This window comes from Zonotrichia leucophrys, chromosome 3, assembly GCF_028769735.1.
Source record: "Zonotrichia leucophrys gambelii isolate GWCS_2022_RI chromosome 3, RI_Zleu_2.0, whole genome shotgun sequence".
Taxonomy (NCBI): domain Eukaryota; kingdom Metazoa; phylum Chordata; class Aves; order Passeriformes; family Passerellidae; genus Zonotrichia; species Zonotrichia leucophrys.
The window spans coordinates 82,786,059-82,805,038 of NC_088172.1; the positions used below are offsets into that span (position 1 = coordinate 82,786,059).

The 18,980-nt window shown below is 42.8% G+C and overlaps 1 long non-coding RNA gene across 1 annotated transcript; it reads right to left on the minus strand.

The window, feature by feature from the left end:
• Nucleotides 1–1,025: 1,025 nt before the first annotated feature.
• On the minus strand, nucleotides 1,026–18,751 carry LOC135444978 (uncharacterized). Its single transcript, XR_010439401.1, has 3 exons — nucleotides 18,686–18,751; nucleotides 16,873–17,031; nucleotides 1,026–4,028 (listed from the first exon to the last, which is right to left on the minus strand). It is a non-coding gene; the product is annotated as an uncharacterized LOC135444978 (long non-coding RNA).
• Between the last annotated feature and the right edge of the window lie 229 nt (nucleotides 18,752–18,980).

Genomic DNA, 18,980 nt, shown 5'->3' on the forward strand with positions numbered 1-18,980 from the left:
GAGATGCAGCCAATTGTATTAGTGCTGGCTGGAGCAAAAATGCATAATGAAACACTGGATGTGTGGTATGAGTCCAAAATAAATGGTCACTAGCAGAGCCAGCAAAAACCTACGAGCTCAGATAGACTGCAAAAAAAAAAAAAAAAAGAAAAGCTTGGATTTTACCTGCAGTGCTCTGCATTTTTCCAAAGGGAAAAATGTACTTTGGAGTTTAGAGAGCTTGGGAAGAGACACTGGGGTACTGAGCCTTTTTCATTACATTTGTGAATTGTGATGATTCTGGCATTTTTCATGAATGCAGCATCTGTAAGTTGAAGAAAGTGTTTTATCTCCTAACCTGTTATTCTCAAAGCACAGCAGCTTGGGTTTTATGTGCCAGATGTCAGTGTGCCCTGATTCTTCAGGCAGTTGGGATTAAAGCTTCCCTGTATCAGAGAGGTGTTATAAGGATAACTCTGTTAATATATGTGGAAATCTGGTACTGCAGCGATAAAGACCCTGTAAATATTTACACAGACAGACGAGCTCATGGAAATTTTACATTATTAGCTTAACTTCATTACAAGGAAGTAGTTGAGAAAGTCAGCAGTATATTACATTAGTTTTTTTTTAATTAAACATTGACAACACATCTGGTGCTGCTTCAAGCCACTAGATTTAGAGGGTCACTCTTTTAAATATTTTACAATCTGCAGGGAAATATCAAGTCTCAGGCAAAAGAGAAAAAGAAACATAGCTGCTATAAGAATAAATCTTGCCAGTCAGACCTTTTACACTTTTAAGAGTTAATAAAATAGTGAGTAAAGAACAACCAGAGAAAATAATTTATTTGGACATTCAAAAGCCTTTTGATAAACACCCATACAAGAAACTGTTAAGGAAACTTGGTAACCACAAAGTGAGAGGTAAAGTCCTGTCATGGATTAAAATCTGGTTATAAATGGGTATGGAATAAATGGCCAATTCTCTTTCTCTAGGGAAAGAGATTAATAATGAGGTGCCCTAGAGAGTGAGACTCAGACCAATATTGTTTAATGCTTTATTAATAATCTGGGGGTGAATAGTGAAGTGGCAAAAGTTGATGTCAATAGAAAAGTACTTAGCTTAGGTCAGGAGCAACTCCAGAAGAATTTAATAAAATGGCAGGACCATATGCAGAAATATGAGGGCAGCTTGGGAAGTGCCTTCAGAACCTACAGCAGTTCTCTTGCTCCTTCTGGCCCACGGGTGTGTTCTCAAAAAAGCTGGGGGTAGGTAGCCAAAGGACAGGCAGACATTTCCTAGCATCTCAGGTACTTTCTGACTCTTTTCAGTTGCTGTTCAGCTCCTCTGGTTATGCCATGAGGAAAGAGTGAGCTCACACATGGCCCCTCTACCAGTCTCTGAGTAGTATCTCCACAAGCTCTTCCAGTAATTCTTAAAAAAAAAACAATTGTGAGTTTCCATGGCTGATCATTTCCTAAGGACATGCCAAAAAACTCTGGAGGTCACTTCTCACAGGCATTTTAAAAATTATGTGTTCGGTCTGAGTAGCATGGCATGGTAACAAACCTCAGGTCCACTTAGTCTGAGGGTGTAAGTTCCTAAGTGGTGCCTGGCACCTGGAAAAACAAAACCTGCCAGCACAGCTGGGGTGCAAATATCTGTGTGAACATAATGGTCTCTTTATCTGGTGCATAAAATAAGTGATAAAGGCACAAGCAGCTACCTGGATAATTGGGAGAGCTGTTTAGAGTTGTTTACTCTGCGGCTTCTTCTTCCCACTGATTTCTGTGCGGCTGCCTCTTAACTGAGCTGTGCTGATGTGAATTGTAGCACCCTGAGCTGGCACAGGCCTGGGCTCACCCTGCAAGGTCTGTGTTTGAGCCTGCTGTGCAGACAAGTGTGCCCACAGCACTCTGCATGGACCATGGCACCTTCTGTCACCTCAGTGCTGCCAGTGCTCAGTCCCAGCTGCTCTGTCCCCACAGTGCCACCCAAACACAGCCCAGGCTTTTGGAGGTAATGACATTCATGACGGTTCAAACGGCTGGTTTTCACAGGGATTTAGTATTGTTTTGTTTTTACCCAGTGGGCCATTTCCAAGGATACTATTCTGGAAAAGAAAGCAACTCATAAAGAAAGATTTTTTTAAATCCTCTTGATATGGCTTGTAAAGTATTTTGAAGTACCAGCAACAAAAGAAATTATTTTTAAATCCCCTCTTTCATTTGACGACTTACATTACATTAGAACTGCCCTGTGTCCCCAGCATTGGAACCCCAGAGGAGTAGGTGGGGCTCAACACCCAAGGGGAGCTGGAAGGTGTCACACCCCAGGTGAGAAGTCCACATGCTCATGGGAAGTGGCTTACCTCTGATCCTGCAGCACCCAGGAAACACCCCAAGGCTCTCCCCTCTCAGTGAACCACACTGCCTTGCCTTATGCCCATATCTGTAGTTCAATCCAAGCTCTCCATGGCTTGTAGGCACTCTTGGGATTCTTACCTTTACTTCTTTTTTTTCATAGTCTGAAATGGAAAACCACGCACACATGCACATAGCATCTGGTCAGCCTAATAAACAATAACCTAATACTTTAATGCAGGGGATGGGCTCCCAGTGTGAATGGGCTTCCTTTGTGGAGCTCCATGATTTGACATCAAATGAGATGAGCATTCTCCTCTTCTGAAGAAACACCTTCTTCCTTCTCTTCTGAAGAAGCACCTTCAGAAGTGCTGGTCTAACCACTCAGCATGTGGAACCAGGGTTCTGCTGAGGATCACTCTGGACAGGAGCAATTTTACAGGCCATGGATGGGTGCTGTGTGTGCTCTTAAGCCTCTGACTGTTAAGCCACAATTCTCTTGTGGCCATGGCTCACACAGTGTTATGGGAGGCAAAATATTCAGGCAACATCATGGTAATGTTTGCAGTAATTATGATATTACACAAGCATAGTGTGCAAACATGAAGGTCACTAAATCTCTTGGGATTTATGGCTTAAAATTTGTACATTTCATCATTAGCACCATCACTTTTCTCCATACCAAGATAAGATTTGGGACCTTGTTCTGGGAATCAGGACAGGCAACCTGTCCTGAGTCTAGGGCAACCTGTGGCCCTGGGCAGCTGCAGAATTGAAGCAAGAAGGACTACAACTCAAGTGGGTGACTTCAAACCACTTAGGCAGAGCCCTGGCATTTCTTGGAAGTGTCTGCCCTCTGTCTGCCTTGCTGCCCTGATGTGGGGGGAGGTATGGCTGCCTCCACAGTGTCTTTACCGCTCATCTCTTCAGGCTCTGCTTACGGTCTTCTTGTCTTTCCCATCTTCACCTCTCAGCCTGCTTCTCCCAGCACACCCCCTTTTTCCTTCATGAAGCACCCCCTTTTTCCTTCCTCCAGTCATCTCTTCTGATCATTCCTCCTGTCAGAGAGAAAATGGGAGTTTCTCGGCCTCCTCTTCCTCTGTTCTTTTGCAGATTGCAGTGACTGCTTGCAGTGACTGAGCCACTTCTAGCAGGGCAGTGCTGGTTCCTCTCCTCCTTACTCTCAGAACAATAAGCAAAGGCTGGCATTTTGTTAATCCAGGCATAATTAATCACCAGCAGTGTTTTTATTTTAATTCATCTGTTTACATAGCATTGAAGAGGTTTAGGAGCTGTGAGCTTTTAAGCATGATTGTAGAAGATAGAGATACAGATATTTTGCCAGGCCATGAAATCCTTTGCAGCAGTAGTAGTTTTTTTAGGGGGCTTAAACAATCTTGGATAGAAATCAGCACAGAAATAGAAGGGTCAGATTGGAGAGGTACAGAAGGCGGTTGGCTGAGTCTTAGTGGTTCCAGCAGCACAGAACAATGGAAAGGAGCAGAAGCAGACTATTCTGTACTCAGAAGATGATTTCTTGCTGTCTACCAGTTCCCAAAGACATGGCAAAGAGGAAAGCCTAAATCCGTAGTTTATTCCTGTGCCTTTGGTATCTGCCTCCAAGGATGCTGGCAGGCAGGATAATTGCAGTGGTGATTTCTAGAGATGGGAATACAGTGCTTTCTGTGAGAGAAAAGGAAAGATGTCAGGTCCCTTTACAGCCTTTCCTTTGAATAGACAAGATGTTTGAATTGTTTCTCAGAGTCACTTAAAAAAAAAGGCATGTGAAAATGTCAGAGAATTTCCTCTTTCCCTTTCCCACCCAAATACAAAATAAAATAAAAGCAAACACATGGGACACAAATACAAGAGCAGCCCCCTCTGCACGTATTCGCTGTGATACACAGGCTGTTTCCAGATGTATGGATTAGATTTCATCCAACTACTGCTGAAAGCTCAGCCTAACAGTACATACTGACCAAGTTGGAAACTTCTCCAGAAACTAAAGCCCTCAGTGGTCAGGCTCCAGCCTTTGGAAGTGATATTGGTCACTACATCAACTTCATGACCCTTTTGCCATCTCTTCATTCCAATTAGACCATTTTCAAGCCTGCTAAAGCCCCTGGTGTGCAATTGAAAATGATAAATAAATTATGTGGCGTTTTTCTGTCTTTTGCTTGAATATTTTTAAATCAACTGTTGGCATAGTTTAGGGAACATATAGCCCTGTTAGCATGAGCAGTGAAGTACACTCACATGAACACTTCATCAGTGATAAAAACCAATTGCATCATGTTAAACAACCTCACAAACAGTTTGGGATTTTCATGCATCATGTGGATGAATATCCCACAAAACTGCTTTTACTAATTGAATATTTGTGTGTGTGGTTGGACCCTGGATGGGAATTTCTCAGACATAAGTCTGCCTTCAGTAATAGTGAGTATATGGGTAAAAGGGATCACATGTACAGACCTGATGTCTGAGGCTGTGATTATTACTGCCTAGCTTGGTGCTTAGTATTTTTGGTCCTGATTCCAATCCTGGTGGTTAGGATTGTCCTGCAATCCAGGAGACCTAAACATCTGAATCCCAGAGGGACCAGAGTTATCCTTTGTCCCTCATTTCTTGCTGGAGTACTCTGGCAGGAAACTACATTATGCGTTTCCCTCCACCATGAATACTCATAATGGGCTGAATATTCAAAATTATTACAGAAATTATTCTGCACTGCAGTATTTTTTATCAGTTGCTGCATAAAGGCATTTAGTCAGTCCCTGATTCAATATGTATGAAAGAAACAGACACTCAGCACCGGCATTTCCAGCAGCTGGGGCAGGTTTAACAACACAGAAGGTGGCTTTAAAACCCATTTTGCTGGTGTCCACCTTAGGACAGTTAATGCATGGACTCACAGATGGGGGAGATGCCCAGTGGGTTCCTGCCTGGCCAGCCTAGCCCTGAATTGGCTGCAGAGTGAGGATGCTCACACCTGCATGGCTCAGCACGTGGCCACAGGAACAGGAGCACCCTGCTGCCTTGGCTGGTGGGGACTGACCTGCCAGTAGGGATTGGGCACCCCTGGGTCAAGGGTTAAAGACATCTCTGAGGATTCTTCACACTATAGGCTGTTATTCAGGGGAAAAATAAAACAACACCCCCTCACACCAACCCCCTCCAAAAATTTAAAAATTGTCTTCATCCTCAAATCTAGGTTAATTCTGGAGCCACCTCTGAATCTGGCAAAACCCACACTGATCTCAACTGCTTTGACAGAAATGCTGAGAATTTTATGTTCTTTGAGCACCCCAAAGGGTTGAAAATATTCCTGAGAGATTATTAGGCTCTCAGCTACTGCTCCAATTCACAGAAATTAAACCTTCCATCATCTGGTTTTTATATTTGGAAAATGTCAGCTATACTTCCTATCACATATATTGTTGCTTCAATGCACTGAACCTTCTGTGAATTTCAAAACACATAACTCAGCTCTCAAGCATTTCTTTTGTAAATATTGATAATGGTTTCAAGTTCTTTATTAAATAACTTTTTAATGAGTTTGAGGACAAAGAACTATTTTTTCACAGTCTCACAAAGATAAGAATCATAACATATCTTTCTGTACCATGGAACACATGGTTCTCAATACCCCATTGTAAAGCATAGGCTTTCCTCACTTTAAAAAAGTTTACTTAAACAAAAAAAGCCCCACAATTATGAGAAATAAAACCTAAGCAGGCCATGCTTAAAGGTCCAAAATTGCATGCAAATGCTATGTGACAGCTTTGCAGGAAAAGTGTGTGCTGACATTGGAGCAGCCTTAGAAAGCTCCATTTAGTCCAACAGCAAGAAGAGCTACAAAATGCCACCATCACTGCTTTATAAGTTCAATGTATAGACCTCTCCTTGCTCAGCATTATTTATTGCCTGTGCTTTTGCCAGAAAGGATCCCTGTGCATATGCTTAAGATCGAAGACAATAAAATATTATGATGAGGTTCACCAGGGGAATTTTTCAGGGGGAGGTTTTTTATCAGTTTACAGGCATGGTCAAAGTCCTGCAGGAGAGCTCCTCTTTGGAGCTGGCTGTAAACAACTTACATGGAAAGGTAATAGGAAGCCTTTAGGGTGCCTTGGAAAATATTAAGTTATAGAAGTTCTGACCTCTGTCTTCTAGACCTGGCCCAGAGGACTGATGTTTACTAGCAACTATGCAGCTCTCTAGGAAACTGCACACTGTCAGTGAAAGAAGGGTTATTTTTTTTAATATATTTAAATTAAAAGTTGGACTGGGTAGCAGTATACTCAATCAAGTATGTTGTACAACTAATTTTCTCTATAAAAAGCCAAATGTTTACCTTTGAACTTAAAAATGTTGCCTTCAGGCAAATCGTGTTCCAGCCAGCTGTAGTTTAAATGCCTGGTGCAGGTTCTGTAGCTTGCTTCTTCATTCAACCCTCAAAATCATTCATGTTTGCTAAGTGGAATTAAAAGCCAGCTAGGAACAGATTACTGGTCCCCTGATATTAGCCTTTCTTCTCACACATTCCCTTAAAGACTTTCGGGTCTAATAATAACACTTTCCTGTGCTGCTCCTATTGACAGCTTGAAACCTTAATGACGATCCACTTCAAATGTAAATACCTGGTTTTACTTGCATGTTTATTCGAGGGAATTTGTATTGAATCACTTGGCTGAGACTGAAAACAGAGATCAAGCGATAAACAAGAAAGTTTAGGTGATTTTAGATGCTGTTTTAGGCCCAGCCCATGGCTGGACATGCTGTCAAAGTTCTGCTTTCCCAGCGGGCTAAGAGAAATATCTCAGGGTCTCCAGTCTCCCCCTGATCAATTGTTCTTCTTAAAAACAAAGACACGCATTGGCATTGCTGGTTGGGATGTTTTGGGTTTCTTTCTTTTTTTTTTTCCTGCAGTCAGGATGACAACAAAGCCACAGGATATCTGTATTGAACATGAAACCGAACAATAAGGATTGGAAGAGGAGCTGTTGTTGATTATCAGCTAGCAGGTTCTTATTTGCATCTATCATTTTAATGATGTTGAGATGTGCCTTAAGTGTTTAGGATGTGCTAGGGCACCAAGAGCATTCCAAGGGTATCCTTCCAGCCGTTTCCAGTCAAGAAGTCTGTATTACTGAGTTGTGAATCAGAAGAACCATTCAATCTTCCATCTTTGTCATTGTGCCAACACACAGGAAATGACCTCTTCCTAAAAGCTGAGCACCTGCAACTCTCATTAAGATCAGTCCAATGTCACCCATTGCTTTTCAGACTCCAAAAAGGGCCTCTTACAATCTACCTGTTTCAAATTCCCTGAGGATTTATTGGCTCAGAACATAGATTACTTGTCTTGGTATCAGGGATTTCCTTTCTTTTGAACAGGAACATAAAAACACAAAGAAAGCCTAAACTCAAGTAACGTGAAAATATTGTGTTTGATTCCAACCCATATATTCAAAGTTACAGATGAATGCCTGACTTTAACTTGAAATGTGATGCCTTGAGTCTGCACATGATCTTGCTACATATAAAACGTTTGGAAGCCTTTGAAAAAACGGAAATATTCTTGGCTTTGGTTGCACTCTTATTATTGTGCTTTCTTTAATGTCTTTATAGTTGGCTCAATAGATCTTTAGGTATATCAAGCTTGGGTAGCAAGTTTCAGGACTCTTGAAATCTGTGTTGTTCCTGGTTGTAATGGCAGCACACAGTTGTGCCTGTTGTGCACTTTACACACCTTGTGTCTTTAGGTGATACATAAATGGTATAGTCCAAAAGCTTGATCCAAATCTTCCTGAAATGTACAGCATGGAAGTTTATTTCACTGACATACTGGACTAAAAGTTTGAAACATTGAGCTCTCCTTTCTTAAGAAGTGAGCAGTAAATTACAGGCACCTGCAACTTTACACTGACCTGAAATTGCCCTACTTTTGCCCTTTTAAATTCAGACAAAGCAATAAAATTTAATGTGTACATGCACTTACTGCATTAAAATTAATGGTTTCATTTCCAGACTGATTACTGACCATGAGCTTAAATGAAATTAGTTCTCCTAAAAGATGACTAAGTACCCTGAGCAGCGAATACTGGTTTTTAGACATTGTTAAAATGTACCATAGAGGGCAATGAAAATTTCATGTTTAACATGCTCAAATGCCTTAGTGATCTCAGGGTTTTTTGATACGTTCTGACAAGAAATAATCTCTGAGCTCCATTCAACAGCTCACTCAAATCAGAGTTAAAAGGGAAAATACATCAGTCATCTTGAAAGGTTTAAATGTAATCCCTTCTAATGAATATTTTTTTTCCATTGCTGTATGCTCACTTATAATCCTATCAGAAGTCTTCTGTAAGAACACCTGAGCAACTTCATACGTGGCTTCTTTTAAAGATGTTTTACATTCATCGGGCATGCTCAGCAATGTTCTCCCAGGAGTGACTTTTGTGTTATGAGAGCAAAACTTTAAGCACATAATTAATCAGCAGTCAGAGCTAGCTGAATGTGAATGGACACAAAGAGCTTGCAATCAGAACAAATTAACAGGCAGCACAGTGTTTGCAGTGCCTGACACTCACAGTTCCATTCAGGCAGATGCTGTGTGACTCCAGGAAGGATACAGTCCCTATCCCACAAGTACTGGAAGGAAACCCTTCACATTCTGTGATCTTCCAGGATTTTAAGCAACCCAAAAGCTGACATTTTTAGCTTGATCAATGCTGATCAATGGTTCACTCTTCAATTCAGTTGGCTTGAAAGGCATTGAATTGCTCCAAGGCTGTAGTATGAATCAAGAGGAATTACTGTGCTCTCAGACAATAGATGGGAAATGGTGTCTGAACTAGGAGATGAATGGAAAACATGGTGTTAAATAACCTTGGACTGTGATTTCACTGGGACCTCAAAAGCCCTGAAGCCAAGGCTGGTTCCACTGAAGGTTGTGTGCTCTCACAAGTCTTATTCAAAATCTGGCAAAGTATTATCTCCACAGCTGGTCATGGTGGGCAGCGGAAGGCTGATGGCAATGTTTTTGTGTGGGGACTGTTGCACTTGCAGCACTTTCTAGTACAGTAATCTTTGCTCAGTGTTGCAGTCATTACATGTGCTTTTAACAGAGGAGCAAAGTTGCAAAGTGTGAGTTGGATATCCAGCTTCAGAGACAAATGAGAATACAGGGGCTCTCTGTGAGTATCTTCTGCCTACCTTGTTGACAGGCTTACATGTAGGCTACATACTTAGTAATCAACATCCAGCAGCTTTTGCAAGTTTAGCTATCAGCATCTGGAAAGTTGGCAGAACCAAGCTTGGGATTTGGATTACAGTTTTTTTCACAAGGTGTGCAATTGTCCTGGCAAATAAAGCCCTTAAGCCCCATAAGGAGCTTTAGAGTATGCAATTACTTTAAAGGAAGACCATTTAAAGGACACTGAAAGCCTCACAAAGTTTTATAGATTTTGTGGCAAGACCTTCTGACTCCTAACTCCAAAGTCAATCCAATGATAACCATTTGTCTTCTGAGGGGAAAAATGCCCTGATTTCTAATCCTGCACACAGTTCAGCAGCTGGGGATCTATGGGTGGGATAGTACAGGTTTTTATTTAGTTCTTTCTATTAGGTACCTGTCAGGGAAAAAAAGAGTTGTGTAGGTAACCCAACATTCCCCTTCTTTTCTCCCTGAATATGAGCTCTGTAGGGCTGCCAGGGAACAGAAACATCTTTATGTTATATTGCAACAATGGACCAAAGGACATATACCTGAATCTAATCACCATATGTGAGAAAGGCAGCCTGGTGTCTAGGAACCAGAAGGAAGGAGCCCTTTTGTAAGATGTTTTCTCATGGAAAAGATTTTTAACAATGCTGTTGAGCATCTAGTGTCACATTTACTTTCCTGGTTTTGTTTCAGCACAGACTATCTTATGTAAAAGGAGACTCCAACACACTCACCTGGCACTTCTTGCCTGAGGCAGTGAATGTAGAAATTTCATCTACCAGTTGCACCAAACCACAGCACACTTTTCTAAGCTTAGTTTGCTATTGTCTCTCAGGCTGCAGAATAACTCAGGGCAATGGAACAGTTACTGGCACTGTAAATGTTTTCAGACACTGAAGCTAGTAATATGCAACCTTATTTGAATTAAATTACCTCTTTAAGAGAGTCTGAAACCGGATGACTTCATATAATTCATTATGTTTAAGAAGGCAGTTTAGTGTGGCAAGTTAAAACCCATTAAATTACTCTGTAGTTTTCTTGGCTGTGGTTGTTTTGCTTAAGTGAAAGTAATTAAACATAAATATTTACTAATATCCCAGGCTGTGAAACTCTATAGCAAGAGGAACAAGGAGAACCAACCCAGTGCTGGCTTCCTGCATTAATACCCTACACTGGCTGAAACATTCTTGCTGGCTTTTGTACAAACAGGGCTGGCTGATGTGGAGCTCTGATGGGGAAATGGAAGCTGAGCAGTTGAATCCATTTGAACGAGAGTAGGAAAGCACTACTCAGATATGATTTCTTTTTTATATTCAGGATTCATGCAGTGGGCAGTAAGACAGCACAGGTAAATTGGCATTTTCCCTGCTGATCCTGGACAAAGACCTGCTCCAAAAGTCTTCTGTCAATGGAAAAACTCCACCAAGTTGCACCAAGGCAGCATGTTTGTTTGTAAGCTCTGTGAATGAGCACATTCTGCTCATTCTGCTCTCCCACAGAGGCAGAGATTCCTTCCCCTGCCCCAGCCACCCCACCTCACTGCTGCTCTCCCCACCAGCACGAGCATTCCTGGGGCCATACAGAGAACCAACACCAGCAAAAATACCAACCAGGGCTGCTGGCCCCAGCTTAGCCCAAAGTTTCTGCAAGTCAAAAGCTCCTTTTTGCTAGGTTACTGTAAAGCTGGTGAGATGACAGACTAGTAGAAGCAGAAAACTCTTGTTAGTCTGGATAATACAAACTCCCAATGTGTGTGTTCCTGGGGGATCTGTCAGGACACCAGCAAATGGGTCCAGACTGGCCCAGTGTGCCCTGTGAACATCTCAGGGTTAATACTCCATCTGAGAGCTCTTCAGACCTGATTTTTCAGTGACAGGCAGAGAGGATTTAGCCTTGAAACAGCACCCGATCCTCTCTCTTTATACCCCATCTGAAACCAGAGGCCTCTTGCAACTTTTTAGAACTTCAAGGTAACGCAATTAAGCAAGCTTAAATTACATCTATTGCTTATTGAAAGTTGATCTATGGACAGATTTTTGCCCTTTCTGCACAGACTGGGTCCACTTTGTGCTTATGTAATGACCTCTTTTCACCAGCATCTGATAAAAGAATTCTCATAAAGGACCCAAGACCTCCTGCACTGTCAGAAAAGTATGGACCTGCTTTAGCTTGAGGAAGATATCAATTGCTGACCCAGGGGCACTACTACCATAGTGAGGTACCATGCACTGGGAAAAAGAGCAGCAAACCCCTAAAGTGGGTGGTGATTAGGGTCAGCCTTGTACTCCATCCTCCACTCTCTCTGTCCGCGCTGCTTTCTCTCACATACACATGCTGGGATGCGAGAGCAGTCGGTGCCTCACAGCACCAGGCTGGGCCAGCACAGCCTCTGCAGTACAGGGGGGACAGGAGGCTTCCCAGCCCTAAGGGTGGGTAATGGCCCCTCTGGCCCCAACACACCACTTCATCACACAATTTGTGCTGAGACACCCCAGGATCACAGCGACCCCCATTAACTAAGGGCCAGTCAAGTAACATTATTGAAAATACCATGGAGCCTTAAACACAACAGCTCAGCTGAAATAGGTGTCAGGCAGAAGAAAGCTTGAATTACATGACTGGAGAGATTTATCAGCACACTCTTAGACTGAGAATTTACCCAGAGATCTTGTTGCTTCATGTTTAACACTGAGCATACAGCTGTGCCTTTTAGGGTGAGTGAGGAAGATGGAGTGGCTGCATTCATGTTTGCCATCCACATCCACCCAGAAGGGGCTGTGGAAGGTTTTCTTGGCAGGGTGCTCAGGCTGTTCCTCTTCTCGGGCAGAGAAGAGGATTAGACCAAGGATTATTAATTTGTGGAGCGATGTTTTTGTGTCCTGTGAGTAACAGCCCTGTAAACTCTCTCCCCTGCCCAGCAAGCAGATGTCCCATGAAGGGTGATGCAGCACTCTTTCACTCCTCCCTGCTGACCTCTCAGAAGGCACACTACGAGGGTTCAGGTCACCCCAAAACCAGTGTTTCTTTACATCCCCTGCCAAGCAGGGTGGCAGCTCACACAAAGCATGCTCTTAAGGCACATGATGTATTTCAGTCATGCTTAAGTCCAAAACCTTCTGCCAAGAACAAGCTTGTTAAAAGCTGCTTTAGTCAAAAAGATGGAATAGTAAGCTGCCTGCCTTTACAAGACAATTGCTCATAGGAGCTGAAATTCAGACATTTTCCTTTGGAATAAGCTGGCTGGATCATTTCAGTCTTTTGGGGGTATAAAGCGCAAAGAAACTGCCAAAACAATTTTAAAAAATGAGTTCTAAACGTGGCTGGGAAGCAATCTGTATGTTCTGCTGGAAGAGGCTGCCCCACACGTGCCGGGTGCCTGCAGATCCAAGCCATCCTCCTCCTTGTGCTGGAGTGCTGTGCCCTTGGCTGCTGATGGGCAGAGCCCTATTTAACACAGGGCTCCTGGGCTCCTTGGCAGCACTGGAGCAGTGGGCTGGCTTCTCTGCCAATAAGGGCCAGTGGTAAAAGGGAATAGCTCACATTTGCTAAGGATGTTGGGTATATAGGAAGAAAATCAGTTTAAACTGTATTTAGCAAAAAAAGCCCTAAGCCCTTACCTAATTTATAAATCAGGCAGCCAGAGCATCCTCCAGCCATATTACCCAGGCTGAATTTTTGTCAGATTTTTGTCACCAAATCAGTAGCATTTGCTCAAACAGAAACATGCAAGTTTGACATGCAAGTCAAACTGCAAAAATAATTAAGGTCCAAAGTCATAGTTCAGTAGATAGCATGTTTCTATCCAAGTAAATACAACTAAATAAATATCAAGAGGAGGCTTAGTGCTTTTATTTGAAATCTGGAAGACAGCTTTCAACAGTCTGAGAACACAGTCTTCTCCTTTTAGCCTTTGGCACACAAAGGACTCCTGGAGTCCCAGATGCTTCATGGAACCATGGAATTGTTAAGGTTGGAAAAGGCCTCTAAGACCAAGTCCAAGAATTAACCCAGCCCTGCTAATTCCACCACTAAACCATGGCCCTAAGTGCAGCATCTACACATCTTTTACATCCCTCCAGAGAAGGTGACTCCACCACTTCCCTGGGCAGGCTGTTCCAGTCACTGAATTTTGGTAAAGAAAATTTCCCTAACATCCATCTTAAACCTCTGTGGCACAACTTGAGGCCTTTTCCTCTTGTTCTATCACTTGTTACCCAGGAGAGAAGTCTGACCCCAGCTCACCTCAGCAAGGTGTGGGATTGCTGAGCCAGATCTGGCTGGCTGTGTGCTGGTGGCCCTGAGAGCATTGCCATGGCAGTGCTGGACAGAGCAGAGATAAAATCTCTGCTAGGTCTGGGAAAGCACTCATGATTTTATGTCCCAGGCAAATCTGGTTCCCAGTGCAGCCTAACAGAGAGTGAACTGCTTTTTTTTTTTTTCTGATTTTCTTATCCAAAGGGTCTAACAAGCCCTCAGTAGGTGTTGTAGCAAATCTGATGCCAGCAAATGTGATAATTTCTGTACCTTCAGGGATTCTTCTATAAATTTATCCTTTTACTCTAATTGCTGTGGATATTTCAGTCCACAGTGTAATTCAACAGAGCAAATCAAGGAGAAGGCTGAAAAGGATAAAAGTTTCTTTCCATTGCATTCAATAGGGAGTTTCCCCACAACCTGTGTGGCAGTAATAGGCTTAGAGTCTTATTTGTACAGTAATGCTTGATTTACTTGTTTCTCCTCTTCTTCCTTTCTCTTCCCATGGTGGCACATTATTGTTTCAAACCACTGATCTTTGCTGTGGTCTCTTGTTTCCCGCAACTTGCATTGCTGGGATGTTTACTTCCTGGATTTAATTCTAATTTAGCTACTACACTAATCCTTAAATAAATCTTTTTCAGTTCAACTCTTTCCCTTAGCCCTATACACCAATGTTTACACTAATTTAAATAGGCAGGATATTAGATTAAAGTTAATTGAGGGAGTCAACACACTAATCCAGTTTCTACAGGTTTGCACCCCTGAAGGAAATATTAAGAGCAGCCATATAAATTTCAATTCCTCATACAGCAAAGGAGAATATATTTAGAGGGTAACCCACTATTTGGTTTTAGAAACCCAAATCTTTTGTATCATAAGTTTTGTCAAGTAGTCAAACATAATGTAAGACAACACAGGCAGTTGTGTAAGCTGAATCCTCTTGCTTTCCCATTCCAAGACTCAGGAAAGCTGTCTGAACATAGCTGGAGAAACTATAGGTATCCATGAGAGCGAAACACAACATATTATCCAAGTTTAACAATCCATACAGTACTTCCAAACAGTACAACTACAATTTAAAAAAATCATTCTCAACAACTTGAGTTAAATGCTGTGAATGTCATGTTTTTTAAAGAGACAAGGCTGAATTTTTAAACCAGCTAATCTAGTAGTTTGATTTCTAGCTTCCAAGTTATTAGACTGTGGGTGCAAATTTTCACCTATGATCATGCACACAATTTAAAGTGTATAAGTATTTTTCTAAAAGCTGATACAGTGATACCTAAGCAATAGAAACATAATCAGATTAATACAGGGAAAAAAACCAAAACAGCAACACTACCACTCAAATGTTTTAAAAAATTATGTTCCACAGATGGTTTTTTTTCTGCAGATTATATGTGCTCTGTGTGGGCTGCACGTTGTAGACATTTTCTTGCATTGTGAGGGCACAGAAAGCTATGATGGGAACATGGATGCTGGTGGGTAATTTTTTATGATGTAACACTGGCATTGAAATAGTAGATTCCAGTAATAATTTCATTATGTTCCGTATTGCATGGGTGCAAAAGAATAACTGCAGCTGTGTATTTAATTTCTGTTTTCAAGAGTTACAAAGAAATTTAGCAATGGAGAGGGAACAGAACTACACATAAAGTCCAAAACAATACCTGTGAAATGTCTCCTTTTGAAAAAAATGAAAATCCATTTTTGACTAGGACAGCCTGGAGTTCCCAGAGCTGAAAGCCACATGGAGTCGCACCCCTCTCCTTTCCAACTGCTACCTTTCTTTCACGTCTCCCTGCAACGAGTTAGATGCTGACTTAATTAATAATGTGACCCAGGGTGAAAGTCAGCAGTCAATGTCAGGAAATCAAATTCTGAACTCCTACCAATCACTTGCCCATAGGCCAGGCACATATTTATGTAATAAATCCACTCACTGTACTACGTCGAACGCTGTTAAAGCCCAAATGCTCTGGGGCAGGAGTTGTAGCCTTTCCCTGCCAGGTAGGTGTTTACGAGCCTGGTAGCACCAGAAGCGTTTCTGGAGCCCACAAACATAATTTAGCTGCAGTAATGTGAAATTACTGAGCCTGTCTCGTGCCGACATGTGTTACACGCAATTGTAAAAAGGAAAAAACTTTAACAGCTTAGCCACAAAGGAATGTTTATATCTGATTACACTAACTGCTAATTTAATGGTAGTTAATCAGTGGCATGTAATACAAGCCGAGCAGCCCAATGGATTTATTGATGAATGGCATTTAAAGTTGTTGCTGGAAAAGCAGTGCAGCAGTGGGATTTCACAGGCAGGCACAGAGCCCTATCGAGCAGCAGTGCCTCTGCTGAAGGCAAAGTTCTGCTGCAAACCCTGAGCTACCCCAAACTTCCCTGAACAGCAGGGCAGCCAGGAAGCTCAGGCCCATTCCTGCACAGCACAGAGGAGATCCCCTGGGGCCATTATCACTAAGTGCCACACTGCTGAGATGAGCTCTGAATTTCAGGGAAAAGCAGGGACCCCCCACAAGCCTGTGTGTGCTCCTGCCCACCTTCCACCAGATGTTACCAGGGCTACAATTTGAAGCTTAAGGACAGGGTGGGATTTTTATTCTGTGCTCCTCGGGGCTATAGGGTCTGTAAGCTAGAAGGGGCACACCTCTGCCCCACTGATGGCACAGGGGCTGAGCGATGGAGGCAGCCCCAGTGCAAATGCAGCATTGGCAGCTAAACAGCAGCATCACCTCCCTGCCTATCCCTGGGCTGATGGGGTTCAGTTAGGGGCATGGTAAGGAATGGTACAGCTGCTTTAAGCCCTCTGGCAAGTATTGATTAACCTGGATGCACACTCTTCAGCCCTCCAAACCCGACCCCCACAGCTGCCACGTACCATGGAGCTCGTTTTCCCTAGTATGAAATAGGAGCAAAGGGAGTCAGTGAAGCAGTGCAGGAAGCAGATTATCATGGAGTGTATCTATGCCCAAGATTAAAATACAGAGAAAGACTTTTAAAGAGGACCAGACTGAACCCTTTACTCACAGAGGCTTCTTGGAGAGGCTGCTGCTCCCTGCTCTCCCCAGAGTGCTGCAGCATCCAGATATCCATCCTCAGCCTCCTGACCCTTTGGCCAGCTGAAATCATCATGAATTTTTACTCCTGACTTGGTCGGGATGAGGCCAGCTGCCAAGCAAAAAGCATCTGTAAAGGAGTAAAAAGCTGGAAATTATGTCAGTTATTTATTAATGGGAGGCAGTTTACTGAATGCTGCCAAAATTTAAGAGCTTCTGTTTCTTTGCAAGCTTCAGTTCCTTCTTGTGCAACTGTCAGGAATATGTCCAACAATGCCTATTCCATGAGCAACCTCTTTTTATCATTTAACTGGAAGATTTCAAAGACACAAGATGGTGAATTTTCAGACTATTAGCAATAGCCACATGAAGAATTGATAAAGAAAAACTATTTTACTTGGAGAGATCTGCCAAATAAGGTGCCTTTAAACCCAGCACTGTAGTGACAGGGTATTGAAGAAGGGCATACTTGAAAGATAAAACCTCATCACAACCTTGATATTGTATTAAATTCATCCTGATGATATTACTGCAGGAAAAGCAGAAAAACCAGCATAGCAATAATTTTTTGTTCAGAATTAAGTGCAAGCCAGCCCTGAGAGGAGACAGTCCATTAAATCATCTCCCAGCTCCAGGGGAGGTATGGGGAGCCCCAACAGGCTCCCAGTTTCTGATGGAAATAGGAGGGATGCTAAACCACTTTTACCCTCCTGGAGCTATTCATTTATTTATTAATAAAATCTGGCATTAACATTATAACTCCTGGAGATTGTGCATGCATCCTCACACAACCCAGTTGCTGCTACCCTCCTTAGCAGCCCTGGTGAGGCTGGTGCACTTGGGAAGGACTGGGAGAGGTGGAATGAAATTCCTCTTCCTTCTTAGGCACTGAGAAGCCAGATACCTAATTTATCTACACATCCAGGCTTCCTCTGTAATCAATAGCCCCCAGATGAGGTGGGATGAGACCCTTGTCAGGTGCTTTCTGCTCATTTCTATCTAGTTGGAGGAATCACCAACAGGAAACTCTCCTCACCAGTGTTAAGGGCCCAGAGCTGACAAGCAGGAGATGAAACCATTCCTCTCTGGGTGGGTATCACTCAACCTTGTGCCCTTTCTCATTGTGTTCTTCCTGAGGGCCACAGCTGGGAATGCACACAGGCAGCCACAGACCCCAAATCAAAAGAAAGTCAAATTGCATTTGGAGTTAGATGTCAAATGAGAACAAAATTGCTGAAGTGTGCAAAAAAAAAAATAAAAAATCAAGCTTGCATTTCCCAGAAATACAGAGATATTTCTGATCTTCCAGGATCCACATACACTCAGCACAGAATTAACGTCCCCAGCAGTATCTGGACAGTCAGCACCTCTCTTAACAGGTTTACTGGGACCAGCAAGATAAGCAAGTTAAGGATGGGCTTTCCCCCTTGTCTTGTCTCCAGCAGGGAAGACAAGGGAAGACTTATTTCTGGGAAAGTGCAGAAACAGAGGAGGAATGCCATGGTGGTCTGTGGGGAGCTGGGGCTCCAGAAAGAGAAACACCGAATAATTTAGTTTGGAAAAGACCTTTAAGATCATCAAGCTCAAAATCCTTCACTTAGTGTGAATCCCATAGGGATGGACTCTGGCAGCTCAAATCAGTGGAGCACTGCTGAAAGCAGCAGGACAGAAACCTCCCTTGTCCCACAGCCTGACAGGATCCCACTGATCCGTAGCCAAGAAGCTTCTTAGCAGCACTGCAAATGTTTATCAATCACATGAGGGGTACAAACAGCATTACTCACCCAGGGCAGGAGAGCCCAGCTCTGCACATAGCTCTGTCAGAGCAGCCCATGAAGTCATCCAGAAGAGAAACATTCCAATTAAACACAGAAGGCTTTTCTTGTGTGGAGCTGGAGCCAGCTGCACTGTGAGCTAAGCGCAAACCTGCGTGTGCCACTGCACCAAGTGCCCACAAATGTGAGTTCTGTCACCCTGTACACAAACATCAGCTGGGACTCTTCACTTTCCTCTTGGCTCTTCCCCATCATTTGCCATTCTTGTTGTGCTGATCCTGTTCTCAGCGCTGCACATTTTTGA